Source organism: Numida meleagris, chromosome 1 (genome assembly GCF_002078875.1).
Source record: "Numida meleagris isolate 19003 breed g44 Domestic line chromosome 1, NumMel1.0, whole genome shotgun sequence".
Taxonomy (NCBI): domain Eukaryota; kingdom Metazoa; phylum Chordata; class Aves; order Galliformes; family Numididae; genus Numida; species Numida meleagris.
Genome location: NC_034409.1, coordinates 172,980,231 through 172,994,129, shown reverse-complemented (window position 1 = coordinate 172,994,129; position 13,899 = coordinate 172,980,231). Strand labels below are relative to the sequence as shown.

At 37.2% G+C, this 13,899-nt stretch overlaps 1 long non-coding RNA gene across 8 annotated transcripts in view; it reads right to left on the bottom strand.

The window, feature by feature from the left end:
- Positions 1–13,899, bottom strand: part of LOC110388795 — a 43,429-nt gene that overhangs the window by 21,316 nt on the left and 8,214 nt on the right. For 2 of the 8 annotated variants that reach the window (XR_002432982.1, XR_002432989.1), the window contains exons 3-6: positions 10,394–13,816; positions 5,295–8,647; positions 2,067–3,011; positions 173–1,210 (exon numbers count right to left, since the gene is read on the bottom strand). This is a non-coding gene — a long non-coding RNA (uncharacterized LOC110388795). The remainder of the gene's footprint in view (positions 1–172; positions 1,211–2,066; positions 3,012–5,294; positions 8,648–10,393; positions 13,817–13,899) is intronic. The other 6 variants (XR_002432983.1, XR_002432993.1, XR_002432984.1 and 3 more) reach the window with 5 other exon arrangements.

Below are 13,899 nucleotides of genomic sequence, written 5' to 3'. Positions count from 1 at the left end.
TGCAACTACAGATAAGATACCTCTGACATGGAAACTGCATAGTAGGCTTTTCTTGATTGATTTCATCCTTCAGAATTTGAGGGGTTTTAAAACCGAGAAGGGTGCACCCTTCCTTCCCCCCCCGCCCCTCTAGAATCTGGTTTAAAATACAAACAAATAACCAAGTACTCACCATGCAATGAACCAGAGTAGGGGATCAGCTTGGCAAAGCAAACTGGTGAGCAGCCTAACTTCTGCATCCCAAATTACCACAATAGAATCACAGCAGTTTAAAAAACTACCTATAAATAGATCTAAGCAGTTATCTAAGCTTATACTCATCCACCTAGCACACACATTTGTTCAGTGCAGCTGGAGGAACCTAGTATGCCCCTTACACTAAAGCTGCTGGTTTGTGTTTTGAATTTTGGCACTGGAATGAGTGCATAGCGCTTGGCAGACCGGATTATCTCTTCCACCCACCTAGAAAGTAAAAATGAGAGGCTGAGTGCTGCAGAAAGGGATATTACATAGACAGATATTACTGTTAGTCACTCTCATATCAAACTAATTTCAGATGAGAAGATGGCTCACATTAAGACATTTTGTGAAAAGATTAAAGTGGTTTTAACACATGCACTTCTGTTTGGCTTCTGGAGTATCATCTCTGTCCACATGCCTCTCAGGAGCCCAGCTACCAAGTACTCTCCATACTTCTCTCACTATCTCTAAGTGAATATACTCTGTTTTAATTAATGCTGCCTTCGGTATCTTTTAAGTTATGCAGTGCAAATGAGCACGGTGCAAGTAGATTCCACCAACCAAGCTGGTGCTCCTACCCCACCAATACACACTGCAGTTTTGCACCTCTCCTCAGGTGCACGTGCAAGGTACCCTTGTTAGCACAGTGCACCTGAGCTAGGGGCTAACGGCTCTGACAGACACACAGCAGAACAAACGCTGTTACCACTCTCAGACATTAACACTATCCATTCAATTAACAGCTAATCTGCTTGTGAATCAACTCGGGAACCATCATAGTTTTCAGAATGGCATGTTAAGAGTTCTTGAGGTCTGTGAAACCATAATTTCACTAAAAAGCAGCGTGCTGCTAAAAGTTACCTCAGCTCTGGAACTAGTTTATGTAAAATAAGTTCGGTTTCTGTATAGCACAGTGTATACATACCTAGGACCTCAAAATGTCTTTAAGAACCATCTTAAGAACTGCCAGCTGTTATCAGAACAGTTCCATTACAGCAACAACCACCAGTGAGATTCAAAGAACAGGAAGAAAAACAGACACAGATTCTTTGTGAATTTCAAGCATCAGTACATACACCACTAAGAACACAACTGGTTTTAGTGGAAATAAGAATTTTTGCTTGAGGAGCTGCTGGCCTAAGCTATTTTAAAGACTAAAGTAAAAGGAACCGCTTTTACGATATTGGACTCTGGTTACAGTAAAATTTCCACTGGTGTTTTTCTACTTAAGCTTTTTAATTGTGTACATTATTTAAATCGTGTGAAGCTTCCAGCAAAGTAGTACCAGTACAGTAATTTAACATGCTACTATTATACAGTTCTTTAATCTACACAAGGATTAAAAGCCTCCAGCTATGATAAATTTGTAAAAAAAATTCATAAATGTTTTGTATCTTCCACAAAATTGGGTTGTTTCTTACAATGCCTGTTAGAAGACTCGCACGCATAGTCGTAAAACACACCACTGGAGGTCAATTATATCATTTAGTCTATGTATAATAAAAGTGGTCTGTGTTGTTTGTTTGTTTAATGACAGTTCAAAAAATATCCAGTTGTAAATATTCAGAGAAACAGGCTCAGAAGCAGTGAGCCATAAATAGCCACTAACTAATACTTAAAAAAACCCTTGTTCTTCTCAAAACTTACTGTTTTCACATGCAAGAAATCATTGCTGAGTAAAGTTGTGTACATTTTCAGACTTTAAAATGCTGCACAATATAGAGCATTATTTTCATTAACCAATTGGACAAATTTTCAGACAGATATAAACACATTTTGCAGAAAACCGTCACGCGTTGTTTCATAATTTATATGCAGATTCTTACCAAAATGCCACTGTTTCTGAAGATGCCATATCCAGTAATCCTCAAGGTGTCCATTCACATCCATCATTAGTGCTGTGCTTCCTTTGCACTGGAGCTTCAGAACAGATTTCAGACAAGCAACCTACACCTACCAAAATGGCTTCTAGAATGCAAATTTAAGAGCTGTGAAATGTGGAAAACAAACCAAAAAACTGCCAACAACTGCATGTACAATGCAAACATAGTCAACATAATATCCATTCTGAAATGTTTATCATACACAATATGTTGGACTGCAATAAAATGAAGTTACAGATTTTTTTTTTCTGTATAGAAGAATGCATAGATGTTTCAACATCTGTTCTTTTAAATCTCTAGTTCACCTACAGAAAATCTGTAGGAGCAAAGCTTCCCTTATTCTCTTAAATCTCATACACATCATCTCATCTCATTAAGGGTACTTATTTGCCTACAAGTGATTCCTTACAAAAACCAGGACAAAGGAATATAAATCATACTTGAAGACTTATGAAAACTGAAGTTCTGTTTTGTCAGACAGCACATAAATATAGGACACAGTTAAAAGTCCCTGATTAAAACAAACAAATAAAAAAGCAAAAAAAAAAAAATCAACAAAAAATTTTAAAAATCACCTAAGGAGGGCAGACTGGGGGAAGAAAAGCACACAGTGTAAACAGGACTGAAGCAGAAGTAAAGAGGCAGAAAGAGAGAGGAACAGTCAATGAGCATAGGACAGAAAACAGCTAGTTAAACCTGGTGAATGTTCTCTGAATGGTCAAAGGTCCCTCAGGCTTTTGGCTCATTCTGTTCCTGTCTCTGACTCATGTCCATTCTTTACTGCTTCCAGTCTTAGAGCGGAAAGGTTACACATATTCGCAGTCTTCTCCTCATCATGAAATACTCCTCCTTTTAATACGGGAATCAGGATTACTCCCTCATCTGTAGCTTTAAAATAGGAATCATCTGGATCAGTTCACCATTATCTTTACAGAACATGTGCATGCAGATCATCCTTATTTGCAAGCGATCCGAGTTCAGATATTCTAACTTCAATTATCTTAATTCTTTCTGGGGTAACACACATTGGACAAGCTTCATTTGCACATCAGAAAACTGAGACAAGACACTGATCTATAAAACAGCAGCAAAAGTTTGGTCAGGATACATAAAACATTTTGTTCCACACCAAACAACAGAAAGTGAAGCTAGGATTCAGAGGGGCAGCTGCTCTGTAGGCTCTGGCACACACAGCCAGATGGAAAATTCTAACCATTCACACGAAACTGTACTTGTTCTAGTATAAACTGAGTAGACTAGTAGGGTTGTTTCAGAGATGAAGACGCACTGTTATTATCAAACCACTCATCATCGATGTTTGCGAGAATAGATGCACATGTGCGTAACAGGCAAGTCTGCCACAAAGACAAACTCAACCTACAAAACTAAAGGATGCAACTTTTTATGGAGCAATGCGGATAAGAGCAAAGGAACTAGAATGAAGTCATTTTCTTCTAGTATAAGGTCTCACTCAAGCAGTTCATACAGGCATAGCAACTGCAATATAATTAAAAACATTTTCTGGAATTGGGCCAGCCCTCCTAGGTTGTTCCCTTCTATCTGGAAATAAGCAAGCAATATATAGTTTTATACTGATACAGCTCTATTCACACTAGGGGGAGAGAAGACGGCTATTTTAATTATGCCAATACAGATAAAGTAGCAAAATATCTGATAGAGAACTTAGTCTCTTGAATAGAGTACATTTGCCTATTGGAAGATAGCTACAATATTCCCAGTGCATGCAAAGCTTTAGAGTACTAATTCTTAACATAAAAAATAATCCCTGCTGTGTAATTCCGAGATCATCAACCTTTGAAATGTTAATGGAATTACTAGAGACAAACCACACTTTGAATTTCTGCCAGGTTCTGTCAAGTTCATCTGACAAGAGTGTTCCGTGTGCCACTAAGGTGCCATTATTCTTTTCATGATACTTTTCCACGTTTAAGTAACTTTTTTTTGGAAGTAAAAATGCTGCAATAATTTCAATTTTGGTAAAAACACTGGATCCTGACTAAGTGTGCACTCTGGCTTGAAAAATTCATGTAAAGCAATTGCTCCTCCTCAGCCAGACCACAGTGTTGGAAATGACCACTGTTTTATCTCTGCCTGTCAATGACAACAACAGGCAGTAGTTATTCAACAAAATCCCTTCAGTTCAATTGCACAATACTAATTCTATCACTATCTAATTTCTTTGGTTGTTTTAAACAGCATCTGCAAATTCAGGCTATGCTATGAAAAAAAAAACACCAAACAGCCCTTTTTCTTCTAAAGGAACAAAGTTTAGTTACTTCCACAAGTACTCCTTAAAAGGAGAAAATAGCAGGGTCTTATTTATTTGTTTTACATGCACATTATCCACAGGTCTCTGTGGATTGGATCTCCCAGATAATTGAGTTAAAAGACCAGAATCAACTGCGAAAAAAACACATTATCCTACTTATTTTTACTACAACAACTTCCAAAACAGACTCAAGATAAATGCACATATGCGGAATAGAAATTCAGTGATTTATTCAAGCTTAAGTTACAAAGTCGAAGTCTAAAATATTTACCTCGTGTTTCCATAAACTAGGAAAACTCTATAAAGCATGAAGGCATGTTTTTGTCTCCCCACCTCTCCATTCCTCAAAGAGAAACACCCTATCTCCCAAAAATCTTTTGATAAAGGGAAATACCTACAGCATAACCTCTACTTACCAAAGGTGAGCTGTGCGTGCTTAGTTAAGAATGAGAACTGTATCAAGCATATCCTAGCTAGCACATGGAAAGTAGCTGATAGGTATATCAGTGACAAAAAAAAAAAAAAAAAAAAGTTGAATTTTAATAATGTAAACTTGTTCTAATCTTAGAAATGAAACTGTTGCAAACAGAGGTTCTTAAAACCTTTTGTTTGCTCCTTGACCAACATCAGCAAGAACAAATAGTTGAAAATAAACAATTCTTGCAATTGTAGCAACCTATCCTAAATACAAGAGAAGTGCATTACTACTCCAGAAAATCTTGTTAAACAAACAAGACTTTTCTATACAGACAATTAGCTCATTACAAATAGTTAACAGAGCACTTCAAAGACCTACCAGTAGTCTACTGTACGTATGGATTGCAATTTTTCAATGTAATGAAGTTTTGGAACAGAGTAACTTCATTAAAATATTTACTTACATAAAGCATCTTGAAGGGTGTGATACTGTAAGTTACTACTTTTAAATCAGCTTCGCTGCTCATTTTGACATCAGAACATTTCTTTAAACTATGGGTAAAAATTTCCAATAGACTTCTGGAAAAAAAGGAGGAATATGTATATTTTTTTTCCTCTAGATGCCAAAGCTTTTTTCCCCCAAATCCCTCAGCCAAGTTTCTCTTTCCAATCCTCAGAGTTCCTTTTTCATTATTATTTAGGTGAGATTAATCTTCAATATATATACTATAATATATGTAATATTATAGATATTCTGCTAAATAAAATATGACTGGGAAATTCAGTTCACATTGCCTCTGGCCCCATATTGTGCCCCTGTGGTTATAATATACTACTATTAATGGGCCTTTGTTGGAAAAAACGTTGGAAGGTAATAATATATATGACAAATGTCTCCACAATTAAATGGCCCAGTAAGAAGTTAGTCCACAGCAAACTGCCATGAAAGACAGTTTCTCTAAAAAGAGGGTGAAAGAGAAAGCAGTAGCCGAAACAGATCAGACTCTGGAGTGAACAGCCTCTCTTGATGTATATGAACAAATATGTATGTGTCAAGGCAGACATGACTTAAAGAATCGTGAATATCTTCACCAGCGAACTAGAGAGTAAATAAATTCCAGCAACAGTCATTAAAATAACTGGTAGAGCATAGCAAAAAGATGTTTCCAACCATGGCCATTAACAAACCAAAGCACATGGGACTTAATCCATCTACAAACTGAAATACATTGCCTATGAATATAAGAGAGTCTTCAGCTGAAGCAGGTCTTTCAAGGCACCTGGAGTCTCTCAGTGCCAGGTCTCTACTGCACTTACAGTGCTGCACAGAATAAAATTCAAATCACTGACTATCTCTCCCTGGAGTGCTGATCGAAGTTCTCATTTGATGCCAAATACAGCATTTCTATCTTGGAAGATGGCATTCCATAACTTAGTCTGTAACCCAAGAAAACATCCTCTTCCTGACCCATAGTATAGTCCTCTCCAGTTCTTTCCCTCTGCTGTACCACAACCTCTACTATTTTTGCAAGAAGCACGGTACTTCAGACTAACTCCATAGGGTATTGTTAAACCAAGCAATCAGCAACCTGTACTGCCTAACACATACAATTACTCATTCCATAGCAGGATAACGAAGCTCATTTTTCAAGACACTATGCAGTCTTCATAACCTCTTCTTACCTCTTCTTGGCAAGCACACTAGGAATGAGTTGTCCTCTTTTTAAGACCCTGAAACTCTCATAGTCAGACTTCAGACAAGGCAGAACAGTCTCCTTCTCTGAAAACCATCCAGCTCAACATGACAATGTTAACACAGTGAGATCCAAGAGGGGAGTATTTAAGCTGGATGCTATTGATCAGGACACCTTTCTGGGCCTGTTCTTAAAAGAATGTCATAATGCTGGGAACACAAACCTTCACAGTCTGTCATGTGGTATCCAATACTGTAGTCATTGGGCAACTTATCTCAGGACTTAACATCAGACCTCACAGCCAGCGGCTTCTCTATCATTAGCACACTAAGTTAGAAGCATAGTATCTGAGCTACGTATATGACTTGTGTGCATAGCTCTTTCTGTGCCCGACACACTGATGTATAAGTACTATAGAATACCTTTGTTCCATTTCTCTTTGGAAAACAATTAGCCTCCTCTCCCCTTTCTCAGAGAAACTTCTCTTACTTTGGTCTTGAGGCTTGCGATCCAAGAGCTTCGCTCAAGTTAAATATTTTTGAAAGATAATGCATGTATTTCTTTGGTCTGTTATAAACTCTTTTTCTTAAAACATTCTCCTTTTTTTACTCTTGATTTCAAAATTCTTATCTTTTAAAGCATCTTTCTGTTTTTGAAGAAAGCAAGGAAGTAAGTTTGTAACTGAAATCTTAAATCTTACATACACAAATCCCCAAAGCTTCAATGAGTTCTCTTAAAAAACACCATCAGGTTTAAAAAATGCTTTCTCCAGCAAAACCATTTCTTGCTTCTTCTTCCTACCAATTGCAGAACCATTTTCAATATCTCCTCTGCCCCACCCCTCTCCATCCCTCCCCAAAACAAAGAGTAATAGAAGACCCCGGATGATAGGGTAGGACTGATGACTGGAGATGATCGTAACAGTTCACATTCCCGCTGTGCACTCTGTTTCCCTCCAAGTTCCTGCCTCCACTAGCACAGCAGCAGCACCTGCTTCACTACTGTACTTTACAAGAGTGGAAATAAAAGTAAAGTAGCAGCAATACCAGGTGACTTTAAAGCTCTGGTTACAAACTACATTGGGCTGCTGGAACTCAAACAACCGAGCTACCCTGTAGAAAGCGGGGACCAGCAGGAGCAGGAAACAAATCGAGTTAATTCCATGATCTGAACAGAGCCCCTAACACTTATTCCAATAGAGAAGCTCTTATTTCTAAATTATGCATGCATCACCAAGACATCTCTGTCTTTGCAAAATGGAAATTGCAGTAGCAGAACCAGAATCTCACTCTTGGCTACGTGTTGGAAAACAAGACAAAATCACTGTGAGTGGAAATAGATTCATGTTCTACAGTGGTAAAGAAGATCTCTTTAGAAACAGTACTTCAGAATCATCAGATAATTGTATAATGCTCCAAGCAGAACCAGCAGACTCTCTCGCAGGTATAGGCAAATCTATTTTAAATGTAAGGAGAAAATATTTATAGTTTAAGTTGCACCCTTCGCTTCCTAATGATCATAATTTAAAAAAGAAGAAACCTTTAAGATCCTCCTCCAAAGAAGTTATTTACCTGAACCATAGCCTGGGAGTCCGCAGCAGTCAGTCTGTTCTGAGAGTCTCATCCCACTGAATGTCAGAGCCCCAGTATTTCAAGATGGGATTTCAAAATTACTTAGTGATGACTTAACTTTGTCTCACCAAAGATAAACCAACCTTTATTCCCACTCAGGTCAGCTCACTGATTTCAGGGAAAACACATTTAGAAAGCAGAGCTGAATACTTTCAGAAATTTCACCCATGTGATAAAAAAAAACAAAACAAGAGTCAGAAACTGATATAAACCATTTAAGACTTCACGATGCATAACAAGTCAAGTATTTTTGCATATTTGCATTCATTACAAGTTATTGAAATTACTTTTAACTGCTTCCTGAAATAACAATCTCAAGTGCCTTACCTTCTTACTCTTTGGATGCAGCATTCTGTTTATCCTTCCAAGAAAAAAAGAGTTTCGTCCAAGTACCACTGGTAATAGGTGGACGGTTGGACTTGGTGATCTTGTAGGTCTTTTCCAACCTTGGTGATTCTATGATTCTATGTTCTATGACTACAGGAGGCTGTGCTAAGAACAATAATAGTTCCATTCAATGATTCAGAGGAACAATATACTTATTTCTCTCAATATCTGTATTTTAGACATCATAAGCGTTATTACAGAATAACACAGAATTTGGTTTAGGCTTTACTTTTGCCCCACCTTGTTTTCTGCAGTACTGTGTTCAATACCAGTTGAGCTTCATGTACAGCCAGCATCTATTCTCACCTATACAAAAATCTAATGAGCTTAAGAATATTGTTCTTTGCATATATAAAACCTAGAAGTCAGACACATCATTTCCCCTGTTTTTATAATTCTGTAGCATTTATTTTAAAAAGTATTTTGAAAATGATGCATAGCTCATTTCATTTATATTACAAAGCAAAATCATAAATTTTAACAATAGTCTCCAAAATGAGTTCTTTTTTTTCTTGTGATGATTCCATTGAAATGCATTTCAACTTTTTAGAACTTTACTGAAACAGAAGTCTAATTTTCACTGGTGCTGACCATATCTGAAGTACCTTACTAAGAGTTCAAAAGCTTTTCTTAACTAGATTCTGATGTTTAATTATCCATTCCAGTTATTTAAAACAGTATCTTTGCACTGTAAGTATGGGGAGATTAAAGCAAAGGCTTACTTTAAAAGCACTGCGCTTTTTTATGTCACTGAAGTCCTGAGGAATAAGCACTGTCCCAGGATGACACTGATAAGTACAGTTAAATATGTGCAGAAAAACATGTAGAACAGAAGCCTCTGTTTCTGGACCCAAAATATCTGATAGTATTAAATTAAAAAAATGTAGTACTCCTCATTCTGTGGACTTTTAGCAAGACGAATGGTATTTTAGTGCTCTCAGATAGTGTACATTTATATATATAAAGAAACATTTTTAACTATGCAAGGGATCCAGTAATTCAGCATCAAAGCAGACAAGTGTCATGAAAACGGTCTGGATTTGTGTGCACCACTGACAAGCCTGACAAAGTGTACTAAGCCTCACTGATAAGCAGTGGTTTGGTTTTCTTTGCAAATTCTCTCTTGTGACCAATGGTTGGAAGACCAAGCCTATAGTCAGCTAAACCCCTGCAGCTTGCAATAAGGACACAGGAAAATAAATTCAAGTATGTACTTAAATATTTATTTACAATTATTTTATTATTCTACTGCTAACACTTTTTACTGGAGCTACACTGCCAACATTTCCCATACAGAGTACAGCTATAAAGCAGATTTTACTGTGAAGTCATTATGTTATTAAAATAATTGGATGTCTAGAAAAAAAAACAAACAAACAGGAAACACCCACAGTGTACAGCAACCATGCATCTAAAATTAAATCCTGAGCCAATGTTACCATGTCAAAATTTAAGGATTCATTTTAACTAATTATTAACACTTACATCCATAACCACAACCATGGCTCTGAAAAATAAATAATTCACAATATAAAGAAGCACATAAGAAAACTCTGAACGAGAACTCACGACAAAAAGGGAATCGTGTCATTGCGATCATCATAATTTCCATCTTCACAAACTACTCCAGAGGTCAGGAATTATCCCAAAATAATTTTCAAGACAAAAACTTCCCTCTACATGTCTTGTAGGCATGCACGCTACAGCACATGCCTTTTCATTTTGGGATACCTCATGTGTCAAATGACCAACACAAAGGCTGACAGGCTCTGACATGGCAACACACATATGTTAATTTAAATGAAATGCCAGCATACCTGCATTTTAAAATAGCAAAGAGAAAACACTTACCTGAACTTGGCAAGGCACCTCTTTGCTGCATCAACACTATTGCACAAATGAGGACTCTTCCTTGCAAATACATCAGCTTTCTTCACATCATTATTCTGTGGCACAGGCTCCTCCAAATGGCAGAATGAATGTATTGCCGTTATTGAGCATTTAGAGATAACCCAAAGAAAATAAACCGAAAGCAAGAAATACAGCAGCACTATTTTAATTATGTAAGCTGCAAAGACTTTACTTATTTGTCAGGAACTTGTTATTTATCAACAGCATTTAAAAACACACAGAGTATAGGTAAACACACTGATTGGTAAAGTAAGCATCAATGGCTTTTGCAATGAAACCAGATGGACAGTTCATTTTAGCAGAGATGGCTAGGTAAGGAACTTTCGTTTAAAGCTACTAAGGAGCATCATCAAAATACATTTTAAAGCTGCTTCTTTCACAGTGAGCACTTCTTAAAGATATTTTCACTTAGGCACTTATGTGTATTTTTGCAACATTTACTCGTAATTTAGAAATCTCTTCAAGTAGTTCAGTTCTTCCTTCCACTGAGAGTCATTTTGTATCTGCAAATACTGAATGACATCTACCTTTATTATGCTGATACATCTTTCTTTAGAAGACTGTCCTCAAGTTCCTCATAACTTTCTCTAGTTTTACCAAATGTATATAGTATTTTACTTTGGATGCTTATTTAAGGACAAAATCAATCACTTCTACTGTAGACTCTTGATGCATAACCTGATGAACCCCTATTTTGGTTAGAAGTGCTAAACAGAGGACCTTCCTGCTGCTTATCTATCTGTTCAGACAGGTAAAGACAGATGAGACAAATGCTGTTTAACGTGCCTACCTAGGTTCTGCCTGACCCTTCATAACTTCTAAGCCCACTGCCCAATTTCAGTTATGTGAAACAGCATGCAAAAGGCATTTACAGTTTAGTAAGTGTTCAGGGATGTTAGAATTCCAGGTGCTGGGCAGGTGAATAGAAAAGATAGAGCCACAAATTACCCAAATTGACTAAAGGCTGTAGCATGTACCCACATCATTAGAACACTAATACAGACAAATAGAAACAGCTTATAAACACCCCAGCTGCAGCTGGTTACCTCTAAGGTACAGCTATGTAGGAAACTAGGCTCTATTAGACTGTGTGCTCACAGAACTGCTTGACTGTATTCAAGTACTTCAGTATTTACATCAATTAGCTTGACATTAAAATATGAATTCTTGGTCTCCAAATTCCAGATCCGCTCAGTTTAGAAGTGCAGCACATACACAACTTGACAACTCCCAGTCTTCTGGCACAGCATCACTTCCTAACCAGAGGCATTCTTCTGGGCAGCTCAGCCACTTCATCGTCTAGAACCACAGGAGGTATCACATCTGGTCCTCGCGACTTAGGGGTCGTGACCAATTCATATGAGCATTCGATCTTTTGATTCTCTAATTTGATAATCAGATAACGTCCCATCTACATTGTCTGAAAAGAACAGTTCACAACATTCTTTGTGGCAAAGAGTAAGGTAAAGAAATCACTCAGCTCCTTCCTAGCACCTTTTAATCCTTTTAAATGCAGAAAGCAATTAGTCCCTATAGTCGCTACAGTCCAGGAGGTCTGTCAAGTCCTTAATACACTCCTTACATCAGCTGATACCTTAGACCTTTTTTAATAAAAACATACAAGCAACAAAGTACTTCCCTGAAATACACAGCAATAAGAGAGGACAACAATCACATGTGGATATCTAATACATTTGGAAGGGCCAACTGTTGCATAAAAATATTTCCAGTCACATTCATGAGAAAGCCATTTGGCTTTTTGCAGTGAGTCATTTTGAGACTTCCTCACTCATCACCAACTTTTTAGATAAAGGGTGGATGTGGCACTGAGGGATGTGGTTTGGTGGGCATGGTCAACAGTGACAGGTCAACAGTTGGACTGGATGATCTTAGTGGTCTTTTTCAACCTTAACGATTCTATGATTAAAATAATTAATTTACCATACTAAATGGAAACAGTTAAAGAGGTATCAATAGGTATACATTCTATCCAAACACAGGAAGGAAATGTGTATGAGTTCCCCATACATCTTAATGAGAAGGATCACACTACTGTTAGTCAAAACACAATTTCTTAAATAAAGAAAAAGCGTTCATCTTGAAACTCGTTCAGCACGTACTGTTTATTAAATTCAACCAGCTGTGGCAACATCTATGTATATTCAGAATGTACACAGTATAATCTCACGGCGTGTTGGTTGTTTGTTTTTTTCAAATATAAGAATTCCTTCTCACATGCAGAGTTCTCGCTTTGGAAGTATTTGGGGCCTCAAACCTTTCTTTCTTACACTGCTGACCTGCACCGATGGCTTTGTACAACAGCCTCAGCGCCAGCAGTACCTGAAATAGTCAGAGTCAACTTGAGCACTGTATGAGGAGACATGCAGTTCAGCTGCAAATAAAAGCATTGCATTTGCCAGTACTATACTCTCACTAGTTCCAGAACCATAACGAAATCAATTGTATGCAGAGAATATAAAACTATGTACAAGGAATTCAATGAAATACACAAAAAGGCTTTTTTTTTTTTTTTTACTGTTTTAAATTTTAAAATCTGGGTCAAATTTGTATCTCCGTGCTACAATATGACAGAATAAGTAAAATTAATTGCAACAATTGGCAAGGGCTTAGCTTATTTAATTAATATGTCGTTTTATGAATGAAATATCTATTTCCACAATACAAGTCTGATAATCATAAAATCATCATTGCAACTGACCTCAGATGCCACCTAGTTGAACTTCCTGCTCAAAGCAGTATTAATATATGAATACTCATTAATGACAGGTCGTACTCTTGACCTTACAGACCGCTAATCACATGTAATCCTTAATGAAATGCATTCAACTGCCTTTGAGGGCATTACTTCTCTGAAGAAGTATTTGTAAGACCAGCTATTTGCCACACTTTGTTTCTAACCGTGGTGTATCGCAATACCTCCCAGCTAAGCCTGTAAACATCATCACACTTTAACATTAAACATTTTGTAAGCAGGTACTGTTCTGAGAGTAATTTTGGAACTGGGCTTGCTGTACACAAGTAGATGGTGGTTTACAAGAACAGGATGGAGTGAAGTAGGGGTGATAAACTAGTAAGCAAGGCAGGAAGCACAGAGCTGGGTCCTGCCTTCAGGAATGTTTCACAGGTTGAGGAACATAGGATAGAAAAATTAACACCACTGGTACCAACAGTCCCCCATCATCCATAGCAGGGACCAAACTCCAGTACAGTAAGTTTGGGAACCTCTGCTTTACTACCACGGTTTTATTTTGTTCACCTGTTCTTACTCGGATAAGGATCTCCATTCCATTTTACACCTTTCTTTTCATGCAAGAAGATGTCATTTAATATGGCATAGCAGTGCTAGTAAAAAAAAAAAAAAAAAAAAAAAAAAAAAAAAAAAAAAAAAAAACAAAACAAACACAACAACACAGAGACAATTTAAA